This window comes from Coregonus clupeaformis, chromosome 40 (genome assembly GCF_020615455.1).
Source record: "Coregonus clupeaformis isolate EN_2021a chromosome 40, ASM2061545v1, whole genome shotgun sequence".
Taxonomy (NCBI): Eukaryota; Metazoa; Chordata; class Actinopteri; order Salmoniformes; family Salmonidae; genus Coregonus; species Coregonus clupeaformis.
The window spans coordinates 3,088,016-3,103,388 of record NC_059231.1 but is presented as its reverse complement, the minus strand read 5'-3'; positions in this window follow the sequence as shown (position 1 = coordinate 3,103,388).

Sequence of the window (15,373 nt, the reverse complement as noted above, 5' to 3'; positions counted from 1 at the left end):
GGCACTTTTAATTCTATCACAATTGCACCTTTGAGACTAGTCTTTTGGTCCCATTGTATTAGGCAAACTAAATCAAGGGAAGCTCAAGAATTTAGAAATATATGACAAAGGTCTGATCCAGTCATTGGTATTACGTATTGCCTCTCACTACCTGGAAATCAATTAAAGTTTCCACCCAAAATGTGCTTTAAAACCTACAGCACTGTGCTTCATCTTGCAAAGTGCTCTTACGGTCCGTGAATCAAACAATGTACAGCTTAGTCACTGAGCCATGAAGAAATATCCTCTTAACTGGAAGTTATCAACCTTCATTGATAAACAGCCACTGTTAGTTTCTTCAATGTGAAGAGGAGGCCCGCACCCCACCCCACCCTGTATCCATCTTCATAGTCTAACTCTAACCCTCACACCCCCTTCATCCATCTTCATAGTCTAACCCCAACCCTCATACCACCCTGTATCCATATTCATAGTCTAACTCTAACCCTCACACCCCTGCATCCATCTTCATAGCCTAACCCCAACCCTCATACCACACTGTATCCATATTCATAGTCTAACCCTAACACCACCCTGTATCCATCTTCATAGTCTAACCCTCACACCACCCTGTATCCATCTTCATAGTCTAACCCTTAACCCTCACACCCCCCTGTATCCATCTTCATAGTCTAACCCTAACACCACCCTGTATCCATCTTCATAGTCTAACACTAACCCTCACACCCCCTTCATCCATCTTCATAGTCTAACCCTAACCTTAACCCTCACACCACCCTATATCCATCTTCATAGTCTAACCCTAACCTTAACCCTCACACCACCCTGTATACATATTCATAGTCTAACCCTAACCTTAACCCTCACACCACCCTGTATCCATCTTCATAGTCTAACCCTTAACCCTCACACCACCCTGTATCCATCTTCATAGTCTAACCCTAACACCACCCTGTATCCATCTTCATAGTCTAACACTAACCCTCACACCCCCTTCATCCATCTTCATAGTCTAACCCTAACCTTAACCCTCACACCACCCTGTATCCATCTTCATAGTCTAACCTTAACCCTCACACCACCCTGTATCCATCTTCATAGTCTAACCCTTAACCCTCACACCACCCTGTATCCATCTTCATAGTCTAACCCTAACCCTCACACCCCCCTGTATCCATCTTCATAGTCTAACCCTAACACCACCCTGTATCCATCTTCATAGTCTAACACTAACCCTCACACCCCCTTCATCCATCTTCATAGTCTAACCCTAACCTTAACCCTCACACCCCCCTGCATCCATCTTCATAGTCTAACCCCAACCCTCACACCACCCTGTATCCATCGTCATAGTCTAACCCTAATACTCACACCAACCACCCTGCATCCATCTTCATAGTCTAACCCCAACCCTCACACCACCCTGTATCCATCTTCATAGTCTAACCCTAACCCTCACACCCCCTGCATCCATCTTCATAGTCTAACCCTAACCCTCACACCACCCTGTATCTATCTTCATAGTCAAACCCTAACCCTCACACCCCCTGCATCCATCTTCATAGTCTAACCCTAACCCTCACACCACCCTGTATCTATCTTCATAGTCAAACCCTAACCCTCACACCCCCTGCATCCATCTTCATAGTCAAACCCTAACCCTCACACCATCCTGCATCCATCTTTATAGTTTAACCCTAATCCTCACACCACCCTGTATCCATCTTCATAGTCTAACCCTCTCACATCCCTGTAACCATCTTCATAGTCCAACCCTAACCTTAACCCTCACACCCCCCTGCATCCATCTTCATTTTCTAACCCTAACCCTCACACCACCTTGTATCCATCTTCATAGTCTAACCCTAAACCTCACACCACCCTGCATCTATCTTCATAGTCAAACCCTAACCCTCACACCACCCTGTATGCATCTTCATAGTTTAACCCTAACCCTCACACCATCCTGTATCCATCTTCATAGTCTAACCATAGCCCTCACACCACCCTGTATCCATCTTCATAGTCTAACCATAGCCCTCACACCACCCTGTATCCATCTTCATAGTCTAACCATAGCCCTCACACCACCCTGTATCCATCTTCATAGTCTAACCATAGCCCTCACACCACCCTGTATCCATCTTCATAGTCTTTTGAGCCTCAGCCAAAATAATAAAGCATTCTGCAGTCTGGTGACTCACCGTGGACCACAGTGTTCACTCATTAAGATAGGGAGGAAGAGAGACATCCTTTTATGAACTGCTTACATGGCTTTTCTTCTTCTATCTATACCAGGGACATATTGGAGAGGAAATGATTCTGAAATGACAGCCATTTCCCCACGGGCCACCTTCAAAGGCAATGAGATGCCACATTGTTGTATCTGAAAGGATGTCTTCATTACCGCTCTGGATTCAAGGCTCTGTGACCAATGTTAGCTTCCACTCGCCTTCATTTCATTACAATGGATCACATTCGCTACAAAGCACTTACATTTTTCCTCTCAGAGGTCATGACCCTATTACTCCAGCCTTCTGTATAGCCCCAGCTTGTACCCCCCCCCCTCCCCCATTGAAGGTAAAGCAGTCAAAGCATGAGGAGTTATTATAAGTAATTCAAAAGGCATGTGAAATCATTATTTTCACTCAAAACCATAGGATGTAAATGATGTACTACATGTAAGAATTATGCAGGATGGGGAGTCCTTTCTTTTACATGATTTAACTCTGCGTGCTGAATTAAATATTACTTTTGCCATGGGAGGTGTGTAGGCAATGCAAAAACTCCTGCGTCTGCATTTTCTTTGTTGTTGCTTCAGCTCTCAAGGCCATCCAAAATATAGATTTTTCATGAGTAAACATGACACCAAGATGATTCTCTTTAAGCCTCTTTAGTTCTAGACAACTGTGGTTTTTCATAGTGTCAAAGTCAGCTATATTCAATTGACTGGACCTGCACAGTTTGATGACATTTCCAAGTAGGCTGTATAGTAAGACGGTTCACGGGAATGGGGTGATACGTAATGGGATGTACAGTGAGGGAAAAAAGTATTTGATCCCTTGCTGATTTTGTACGTTTGCCCACTGACAAAGACATGATCAGTCTATGATTTTAATGGTAGGTTTATTTGAACAGTGAGACAGAATAACAACAAAAAATCCAGAAAAACGCATGTGAAAAATGTTATAAATTGATTTGCATTTTAATGAGGGAAATAAGTATTTGACCCCTCTGCAAAACATGACTTAGTACTTGGTGGCAAAACCCTTGTTGGCAATCACAGAGGTCAGACGTTTCTTGTAGTTGGCCACCAAGTTTGCACACATCTCAGGAGCGATTTTGTTCCACTCCTCTTTGCAGATCTTCTCCAAGTCATTAAGGTTTCGAGGCTGACATTTGGCAACTCGAACCTTCAGCTCCCTCCACAGATTTTCTATGGGATTAAGGTCTGGAGACTGGCTAGGCCACTCCAGGACCTTAATGTGCTTCTTCTTGAGCCACTCCTTTGTTGCCTTGACAGTGTGTTTTGGGTCATTGTCATGCTGGAATACCCATCCACGACCCATTTTCAATGCCCTGGCTGAGGGAAGGAGGTTCTCACCCAAGATTTGACGGTACATGGCCCCGTCCATCGTCCCTTTGATGCAGTGAAGTTATCCTGTCCCCTTAGCAGAAAAACACCCCCAAAGCATAATGTTTCCACCTCCATGTTTGATGGTGGGGATGGTGTTCTTGGGGTCATAGGCAGCATTCCTCCTCCTCCAAACACGGTGAGTTGAGTTGATGCCAAAGAGCTCGATTTTGGTCTCATCTGACCACAACACTTTCACCCAGTTCTCCTCTGAATCATTCAGATGTTCATTGGCAAACTTCAGACGGCCATGTATATGTGCTTTCTTGAGCAGGGGGACCTTGCGGGCGCTGCAGGATTTCAGTCCTTCACGGCGTAGTGTGTTACCAATTGTTTTCTTGGTGACTATGGTCCCAGCTGCCTTGAGATCATTGACAAGATCCTCCCGTGTAGTTCTGGGCTGATTCCTCACCGTTCTCATGATCATTGCAACTCCACGAGGTGAGATCTTGCATGGAGCCCCAGGCCGAGGGAGATTGACAGTTCTTTTGTGTTTCTTCCATTTGCGAATAATCGCACCAACTGTTGTCTCCTTCTCACCAAGCTGCTTGGCGATGGTCTTGTAGCCCATTCCAGCCTTGTGTAGGTCTACAATCTTGTCCCTGACATCCTTGGAGAGCTCTTTGGTCTTGGCCATGGTGGAGAGTTTGAATGTGATTGATTGATTGCTTCTGTGAACAGGTGTATTTTATACAGGTAACAAGCTGAGATTAGGAGCACTCCCTTTAAGAGTGTGCTCCTAATCTCAGCTCGTTACCTATATAAAAGACACCTGGGAGCCAGAAATCTTTCTGATTGAGAGGGGGTCAAATAATTATTTCCCTCATGAAAATGCAAATCAATTTATAACATTTTTTACATGCATTTTTCTGGATTTCTTTGTTGTTATTCTGTCTCTCACTGTTCAAATAAACCTACCATTACAATTATAGACTGATAATTTCTTTGTCAGTGGGCAAACGTGCAAAATCAGCAGGGGATCAAATACTTTTTTCCCTCACTGTATAAAGAGCCAGTCAAACAATAACTGCATAATGTATAGAACTATAGAACAAGGAATTAAGATGTACTGTACTTCCGGAACCAGAACAGTAGAAGTGACTCCCACAGCCCTGAGTGCCTGAGTACTGACACCGGCCCTGATTCAGCCCCACTCAGACACAGTGCGGTTCACAGGGGCAATTATCCACAAACCATCAATCCCCAGAAGGCACAATTATCAGAAGAAAGTGCTGATTTATCCTAATTTGTCTGGTACGGTTATTTCACAACCAGGGCCCATATCAGCAACAGCTTTCAGTTAGGGGGTAGGGAGTTGTGAGGACTTGAAATTATATTAATGGCACAATATTGTCCTTGTTAATGACATAATCCTGTATAGCAGCTATGTCTGTCTTCTCTCTCCCAATGGATCATATTACACAACAAACAGCCTACTGACAAAAGAATGGTGCAGTTTTCTATTGACGCTACAGTGCACAGCGTGTGTTTGACGGTTGGCACCTGGTGACAAATTCACATGATTATGATGTTAATTACGAATGGAATATGATTAATACTTCTGAATATGATTCATTAATATATTACAGTTGGTCATTGGCATTTATTGTGCTCATGCTGAACTCATTTCTGTGCATTCTCTCATAGAGCAGATGGTGATCAAATACATTCGGATACCAACGAAGAACTCACTGAAAAACATCATTAGGCAACTGACCTCAGAAAGAAAACCTCAGCAGGTAGCATATATAGTCTTCACAAGGTTAATTGCTTTGGAAGTGAAAACATTGGTATGTCCACAGCAACAACAACAGGTGTTGCCCCTGGTGAGTGCCATTAAGTTGTTAGCCTTGAGGTGGGAATGGACAGCTAGCTACCAAGCTGAGTGGGTAAAAATCGACTTTTCTGCCTTAGAGTAATATAGCACTTCAGTTTCCACTCCTCACCACTGGAGGTCGAGGGTCATAATACACACATGAACCAGAAGTAATCGACATTTACAGTATATTATAAACTGGGTGGTTGGAGCCCTGAATGCTGATAACTGTGGTATATCAGACCATATACCACGGGTATGACAAAACATTTATTTTTACTGCTCTAATTACGTTGGTAACCCTGTTTATAATAGCAACAAGGCTCCTCTGGGGTTTGTGATATATGGTTAATATACCACGGCAAAGGGCTGAATCCAGGTATTCCGCTTTGTGTTGTGCATAAGAACAGCCCTTAGCCGTGGTATATTAACCATATATCACAAACCCCAGAGGAGCCTTGTTGATTAAATAGACAATCCAGGTCTCACAATCAACACTAACACAAGGTCACCTACATAGCATTTGAATCACACTCAGTGAGTCTAATAGTTATCTATGAAGATACAAATATGGGAATAAGGAGGACAGAACCATAGAACTCTCAGAAAGCGGATAGGATAGAGCCTGCAGACTTTATGAGTCCTGTAATGTCAGACCTCAGGGCCCCGGCCAATTGGCCATGGCTGAGACTCCCACTTCAAACACCTCGTCTCATTAACATTCATCACTGGGCTCTAATTGGTGGATGCAACAGAGAGAAAAGCAAGAGGAGGGAGGGAGGGAGGGAGGGAGGGAGGGAGGGAGGACCTCAACTCTGGGGCTATTAGCCAAAATGAATTAGTATGACCGGTCCTCCAACTTAGACAGATCCATAAGGGACCATATGCTGCTTACATGGGCAAAACCCAGCTTCCTGATTTTACAGAGATCATTATCAGGGATCATTACACTGTCCTTCCCACAGGCGTATAGGGAGATGGTGTGTGTGATGCCCCTTCATAAGGAGAACACTGACTCAACACATCTGATTCTGCAGTAAAGGATGATATATTCTACATTGTTAGCACAACCTACCTACCCACTGGGCAAAAACTGGTTGAATCAACGTTGTTTCTAAGTCATTTCAACCAAAAATGTCAATGCGATGACATTGAATCAACGTGGAAAACTGATTGGATTTGAAAAAGGTCATCAACGTAAGGGAATTTAGTCTATTTTTCACCACCCTTTTAACCTAAATCCAATGACACGGTGAAATGTTTTTGTTGATTTCACATTGAATTCACATTAGCTGACAACTCAACCAAATGTAAATCCAAACTAGACATTGAACTGACGCCTGTGCCTAGTGGTCCTCTGTAGCTCAGCTGGTAGAGCACGGCGCTTGTAACGCCAAGGTAGTGGGTTCGAACCCCGGGACCACCCATACACAAAAATGTATGCACGCATGACTGTAAGTCGCTTTGGATAAAAGCGTCTGCTAAATGGCATATTATATTATATTATAGTGGGGACCCCTGCATGTCGAATTCTATCACTGCATCGGATGTTTGCCACTCCATTTCATATAGATTGCATGTACAGTTAATATAAGGAAGTGCCGTGTAGAGAACTCATTTACATGTGTTGTTATGGAGTCAGTTTGAACGCAATGCAACGCTTGACTCAAGAGATGACAGAGGAACCGACACTCCTAGAACATGGTTACATTTAGCACGTTTTACAATTTAGAAACAGCAGAGGTCCATTCAAATTCCTTTGCCAACCATACCATAGGGGCAGGGCTGCTTTCCTCTACAGCACCTCTGGAATGGGATTCTGGGGCTTGTTACAGGGGTAGCGGAACATCGCAGATGGAAGCCTCATAGACTGGGGGGGGGGGAAATCACCATTCCTCAGTCACCTAGTACTTGTTATCATGGTGTCTCTCCCCTGGAAGAGAGCAAATGTATCAAAGTGGGAGAGGTGTTCCTCTGCCTTGTAAAACCATTTACACAGTAAAGCTGGTGGCAAGCGTGCCAAGGAGGGAAAGCAAAGGTTCTGCATCCAACCGCATAACAATGAGATTGAATAGTGTTGCCCCTCACACACCTACAAACCGTGCACATAGGTGCACGCATTAGCCAAGGCCGTCATTTTAAATACGAATTTTGTTCTTAATTGACTCGGCTGGATAAATAAATGTTCAATAAAGAATGTATAAAAATACACACGCACACAGTTACAAAAAAACGAACACACACTTATCCAAATACGCCAACGTACTCACAACAGAAGAACAATAATTTACCTTGATCTCTCCATCTGAGCAAGGTGTTGAATATGAGCTGCTGAATATGCCACCCTGAAGGGTTGTGAAAAGTAATGACATTTAAGAAACAGGGACAGAGAACTGGGAGGAGAGAGGAGGTGAAGAGAGAGGGGGAGAGGATAGGTTCTGACACTCTGTGACTAAGTGTGAAATGAAGTCCTCTGGGTCTCGGTATTGGAGAGCCTGGGTTTCATTACATTCCTTTCTGTGGAAGGTAAACAACAGGAAGGAGAGAGGAGCCAGAGGGGGTTTTCTATTCCTGCTCATGAAGGATATGGTCCTTTCAGCAGAGCTACCTTTCAGGTGCACTCATTATCAGCTCAGACAAATAGGCCTTCATGCTGCCGCCCCTCGTTTGTTTAAAACAAAGTCATGTAATTAAAATCTAATCAGAGATGAGTCTAGAGTGTCAGACAATACATTAATATTTAAATCTGTTTTGCTTCTGAATCTTAATAAAATGGTAATTTATGAAAGCTGCCGGCTTCATTTTGGCCAGGGAGCAAATTAACTGGATTTCAAGTGAATCTTTCCCCTCCCAGTTTCCCCCTCAATGTGTTACATTCTGAATAAAAATTATATTTAATCCTTCAGCAACAAATCCAGACCCTTTATTGCACATTTTCTAAATATCAATGTACAGTAAATTCTCTGGAAAAAAATTGTTTTCTTGGGTGGCAACTTGGAGTTGTTGTTATGGCCATGAGGAAGGTACAAATCATGTTTTGAGGCGATGCTGATTTTACACCCTTGAGCGAACGCCTTAAAATCTGCATTGGCTCAAAGTATCTCTAGCTCTATAAACAGAGGAGTTAAAAGTGTTAAGTTACGTAAGCATCCCAGGGCAGAGGACTGGGCAGATGCTAACACTGGCAGCCTGCGTTGTCTCATCGCCATTGGCTTAGCTTTGCTCCATTTCCACGGCAATGAGTTGTTGAGTCACATGCATGCATTTCCCGCCAAGTGGCACAGGTGTTGAAAGCAACTTGTCATCGTGGATAAAGTCCTGAGCCATTGCTACACGGCCTGGTGGGAATAACCCAACTGTTAGGAAGAGACTGATAACTGATATTGTCTCTCTAGGAAAAGGGATTGCGCATTAGTAGTGTAACGGGAAAAGCCATTTTGGATATCGTCTTTCAACACTGTTTCCACCATGCTAAGCAGGCCTATGTTCAAACCAAACATAGAGATAACTGGGGACAACAGTGTACATTACACACCTCGTTTTCCCAGTCCAATAACCTTAACCAATTAAATCCTTTTCACACTGTGAATAATAGAGTATCTGGGGGAAATAAGGGACAAATGGGTAAATAAAGGAGATCTCTAGTGGAAAATGACATTGTGTTGGACATGATTGCATTTCAAAATATGGCCTCGAAGAGTCACACACACACTTCAGTGGAGTCCACCCCTCACAGGCTGTCAAGACGACTCCTTTGCCAAAACGTTCAATCGGCAAACACTCTATTTATCGTGCGAAGTCAAATACGTTTTTGAAAACCACTCTCACCTTTTCTAAATGTAGCTTTCAACTGAGATTACAGTGCAGCTGGTGAGGATGGGACTGAATATGTTCACAGACTGGAGAAACTGCTCTTCATTGGCTGAGACAGTGTATGTATTTCCACACACATTTTTACTGGGTGCAATTTGGTATTCTAAATGAATGATATCCTTTTCTGCTAAAGCTGGAAGTGAAACATACACAGGGTGATGAAGCTAAATCATATTGGACTCCTTCCTCATAGAGAGTGGGTGTTAGAGTTAGAAGAAGAACGCAGCTAGTAACCGAAAGTTTGCTGGTTCTAATCCCCGAGCCGACTAGGTGAAAAATCTGTCGATGTGCCCTTAAGCAAGGCACTTAACCCTAATTGCTCCTGTAAGTCGCTCTGGATAAGAGCGTCTGCTAAATGACTAAAATGTAAAATGTAAATCCCAAGGCTTGCAGCATCCCCTCTACACTGTGATATAGGCAAAGTACAACACCGGTACTAAGTTTATGTAGCTACCCTGTCATTCCTTTACAGGAGTGAGAAGAACATGTACTCATTCCACCTTGAGGCTAACATCATCATGTGTGTCATTCACATTTCCACAGAAAGAAAGTCATTGAACATAAATGAGATTAAATGAAGAGAAAAAAAAACAAGGGAAGTTGACAAAGGGACAGAGGCACTTTTCACGTCTGGGAAATCCTCTCCCGCAGTACCCTGACGACTCACACTAACTTCTTCCGCTGCTCTGTTGTTCATTGTATACTTCAGTCTGACACTGCCATCGTTGAAGTCGTTTGTGGTGATGAAGAGGTGTTGTACAAAACGATTGGATTGTCTCTAACCAATAAGAGTTTTTAAACCACCGCTTCACCCACATGGGTTCTGGTTCTGGCTCTGGCCCAACCCATCGGTTTCTGGACCAATCAGATGGCCCCGAATGTGTTCGCATTCGGTGAAAGGTGCAGGTCTGAAACAAGTAAAGAATCAGGCTGGAGACAAATAAGTTGTTGTTTGGATGTTCTTTTACATTGAGCAGATAGGCGTTAAAAATCCCGTTCCATGCAATTAAAATAAAAACAAAATAAAAACGTCAGCGAATGACTGAGAGAAGCCTTTGGTACATGAACATTTCAAGCACGATTAAACATTAAATATGTCAACATTGCCATACCCCGGGGATACATACAATGTGATGAAATTATGTGCAAAACAAGTGAAACACAGGGAACAATAAAATAGAACTGTCTCTACAGTGAGATTTGTAAATAATATCGAATAACTAGGCCTGTTTTGCTTCATGGGCAAATATGTTGCGCTCATATTTCAAAAGAATTGCTACTAATAATAACTGGCTCTGAATATACAATAGCTCTGCTCAGAAGATCATCTGGTGTGTGTGTGTGTGCTACCCACAAGCGTACAGTACATTTTATCTTCAAGTATTTATATAGTAGACTCAGCCTGAATTATGAAGTTTCCCTAACGATCAGTGCAGGAGGGGCTGTCTAGTAGGAGGGAGCATGTCATTTGAAATCTGGAGATTTCCTGATTGACTTGCCATTGAGACCTCCCTTGTCCCCCGCCCCCGCGCTGGCAGCTGTTGATCTCATTCACATTTAAGCATTACTGTTCCGTTGGCTCCCTGCTACACTTTTCCTCTGACACCCTACTACCCTGTTCCTCTGAAACCCTGCTACCCTGTGTCTCTGACACCCTTCTACCCTGCTACCCTGTTCCTCTGACACCCTGCTAACCTGTTCCTCTGACACCCTACTACCCTGTTCCTCTGACACCCTGCTACCCTGTTCCTCTGACACCCTGCTAACCTGTTTCTCTGACACCCTGCTACCCTGCTAACCTGTTTCTCTGACACCCTTCTACACTGCTAACCTGTTTCTCTGACACCCTTCTACCCTGCTAACCTGTTTCTCTGACACCCTTCTACACTGCTACCCTGTTCCTCTGACACCCTGCTACCCTGTTCCTCTGACACCCTGCTACCCTGTTCCTCTGACACCCTGCTACCCTGTTCCTCTGACACCCTGCTACCCTGTTTCTCTGACACCCTGCTACCCTGTTTCTCTGACACCCTGCTACCCTGTTTCTCTGACACCCTGCTACCCTGTCGTATTATATGCTTTGATCTGCTCATTATGTTCTCCAATCATGGTGATCGCTCGGTTCCCTTCCCCATGTCCTAGAGGTGATCACTCAGTTCCCTTCCCCCTGTCCTAGAGGTCATCACTCAGTTCCCTTCCCAATGTCCTAGAGGTCATCACTCAGTTCCCTTCCCCCTGTCCTAGAGGTGATCGCTCAGTTCCCTTCCCCCTGTCCTAGAGGTGATCACTCAGTTCCCTTCCCAATGTCCTAGAGGTGATCACTCAGTTCCCTTCCCCCTGTCCTAGAGGTAATCACTCAGTTCCCTTCCCCATGTCCTAGAGGGGATCGCTCGGTTCCCTTCCCCATGTCCTAGAGATGATCACTCGGTTCCCTTCCCCCTGTCCTAGAGGTGATCACTCAGTTCCCTTCCCCCTGTCCTAGAGGGGATCGCTCGGTTCCCTTCCCCATGTCCTAGAGGGGATCACTCAGTTCCCTTCCCCATGTCCTAGAGGTGATCCCTCAGTTCCCTTCCCCCTGTCCTAAAGGGGATCGCTCGGTTCCCTTCCCCATGTCCTAGAGGGGATCGCTCGGTTCCCTTCCCCATGTCCTAGAGGGGATCGCTCGGTTCCCTTCCCCCTGTACTAGAGGTGATCACTCAGTTCCCTCCCCCCTGTCCTAGAGGTGATCACTCAGTTCCCTTCCCCCTGTCCTAGAGGGGATCGCTCGGTTCCCTTCCCCATGTCCTAGAGGGGATCGCTCAGTTCCCTTCCCCATGTCCTAGAGGTGATCACTAAGTTCCCTTCCCCATGTCCTAGAGGTGATCGCTCGGTTCCCTTCCCCATGTCCTAGAGGTGATCACTCAGTTCCCTTCCCCATGTCCTAGAGGTGATCACTCAGTTCCCTTCCCCATGTCCTAGAGGTGATCACTCAGTTCCCTTCCCCATGTCCTAGAGGTGATCACTCAGTTCCCTTCCCCATGTCCTAGAGGTGATCGCTCGGTTCCCTTCCCCATGTCCTAGAGGTGATCCCTCAGATCCCTTCCCCATGTCCTAGAGGTGATCATTCAATTCCCTTCCCCCTGTCCTAGAGGTTGACATACAGTGCATTCGGAAAGTATTCAGACCCCTTCCCTTTTTCCACCTTTTGTTATGTTACAGCCTTATTCTAAAATTGATTCAATAATTTTTTTCCCTCATCAATCTACACACAATACCCTATAATTCCTAAGCGAAAACAGGCTTTTAGAAATGTTCGCAAATGTAATTTTATTTTTTTTGCAAAAATACCTGTTGTGGAAATTACCAGTATTCAGAACCTTTGCTATGAGAAATTGAGCTCAGGTGTTTCCTGTTTCCATGGATCATCCTTGAGCGGTTTCTACAACTTGATTGGAGTCCACCTGTGGAAAATTCAATTGATTGACATGATTTGGAAAGGCACACACCTGTCTATATAAGGTCACACAGTTGACAGTGGATGTCAGAGCAAAAACCAAGCCATGAGGTCGAAGGAATTGTCCGTAGAGCTCCGAGACAGGATTGTGTTGAGGCACAGATCTGGGGAAGGGTACCAAAACATTTCTGCAGCATTGAAGGTCCCCAAGAACACAATGGCCTCCATCATTCTTAAATGGAAGAAGTTTGGAACAACCAAGAATCTTCCTAGAGCTGGCCGCCCAGCCAAACTGAGAAATCGGGGGAGAAGGGCCTTAGTCAGGAAGGTGGTCACTGACAGAGCTCCAGAGTTCCTCTATGGAGATGGGAGAACCTTCCAGAAGGACAACCATCTCTGCAGCACTCCACCCATCAGGCCTTTATGGTAGAGTGGCCAGACAAAAGGCAATCCTCAGTAAAAGGCACATGACAGCACGCTTGGAGTTTGCCAAAAAAGGCACCTTAAGGACTCTCAGACCATGAGAAACAAGATTCTCTGGTCTGATGAAACCAAGATTGAACTTTTGGCCTGAACGCCAAGTGTCACGTCTGGAGGAAACCTGGCACCATCCCTACGGTGAAGCATGGTGGAGGCAGCATCATGCTGTGGGGATGTTTTTCAGCGGCAGGGACTGGGAGACTAATCAGGATCGAGGGAAAGATGAACGGAGCAAAGTACAGAGAGATCCTTGATAAAAACCTGCTCCAGAGTGCTCAGGACCTCAGACTTGGGTGAAGGTTCACCTTCCAACAGGACAATGACCCTAAGCACACAGCCAAGACAACGCAGGAGTGGCTTCGGGACACGTCTCTGAATGTCCTTGAGTGGCCCAGCCAGAGCCCGGACTTGAACCAGATCGAACATCTCTGGAGAGACCTGAAAATAGCTGGGCAGCGACGCTCCCCATCCAACCTGACAGAGCTTGAGAGGATCTGCAGAGAAGAATGGGAGAAACTCCCCAAATATAGGTGTGCCAAGCTTGTAGCGTCATACCCAAGAAGACTTGAGGCTGTAATCACTGCCAAAGGTGCTTCATCAAAGTACTGTTTTTGCTTTGTCATTATGGGGGTATCGTGTTTAGATTGATGAGGAAAACAAACAATTTAATCAATTTCAGAATAAGGCTGTAATGTAATAAAATATGGAATAATTTCCGAATGCACTGTAGACATACAATAGAGTCTGTTGGATCCAATGTGGAAGTGAAGGAATATGGGGTCTCAGGCGAATAAACTTCCTTGAGGTTGACGTGGACTGTCAATGTGACTGTGGTTCATCGTGTTATTTCTAGAGCTGTGTGTGACTGCTGTTTTAAATGAGGGGGAGCTATTGTTGGAAACACAAATCTGTTGGGAATATTTTATATCAGCTGAGATGTATAGCTTGTGCATGCATTATGAGTGACTCATTGTGACTTACAAACTAACAGATTTTAGTCCATTTAAAATAATCACGTTGGTGGATCCCAATAAAGTAGTATTTATCCTTAAACTACAACATGTGACCAGAATTGATTTATCGACATGATCTTCTTTTTAAAGAGCATTGATGGATGATCATGGAAAATATTGTTCATTTCAGTGCTCTGGGCAGATGTTCATTAAATACATGTATTACTTTTCAATTAATTAAATGGTTTATTTAATTAATTATCAATTAGTACTTTCTGATAATCTCATATGCCTCTAGTATTATAGCCTCTTATACTGGCAGCATATTAGAGCATATTCTCTCAAATCAGAGGCTAAAGAACCAACAACAACTGCTGGATAAGTCCTCTGAGGACATTAAAAATGTATATTCTTAAAATGCTGATGTCAAAATAGAAGCTTCTTAACATCAACTGCACCCAGGACAAAAGCACAGAGACTAAAAACTACACACCACAGCATGCATATCAAAGAGAGAAAACGTACTGTTGCTCAACTGCCATGGCACAATAGTGCCCCCTTTTGAAACTGAGCCTCTCCTTCAGCGCAACTGCAAACCATCTCTGCTGAGGCCACTGCACCAAATCTGGTTTGTGCTTCATAATCCTAAATCTCTCTCGCAGTCAACTGACAAAGGAATTGAAAAGGACAAGAAAAACTTGAAAAATGCAGCTCCATGTTTCGCAAATCCAAAGAAATTACTGACATAAGAAAACTTTGAAATAGAAACCATTGAAACCAGAGAGCATTTTAGCATTGGACCCAGAAACGTTGTTTTCTTCTATTCAAACTGCCGATTACACTAATTCAATTGGGAGAAAGTATCATATGAAGTCCAAGACCCAAGATAGATCCCAATGATGATAGCAGCCTCTATCAGCAGGATGTGGTAATTGGAGAATTCCCCTTGTCTCACTAGTACACAACCTCCTGTGTGTATCAGTCCTGGCAATCAAGAGTTGATTAGCTCCTCCAGCTGACAAAAGAAAGATAAATTTTTCACTGCTTCTCTCGCAGAGCCAGAGCGATTTCCAGAGACGTGGTCAGTGTGTTCAGGCCTAGACAACCGAGCCAGTGGGAACAAAAAACTGACTCCAGACAGGCCGAAGATGGCATCATATGGCAAAACGACCACATGAACTGTG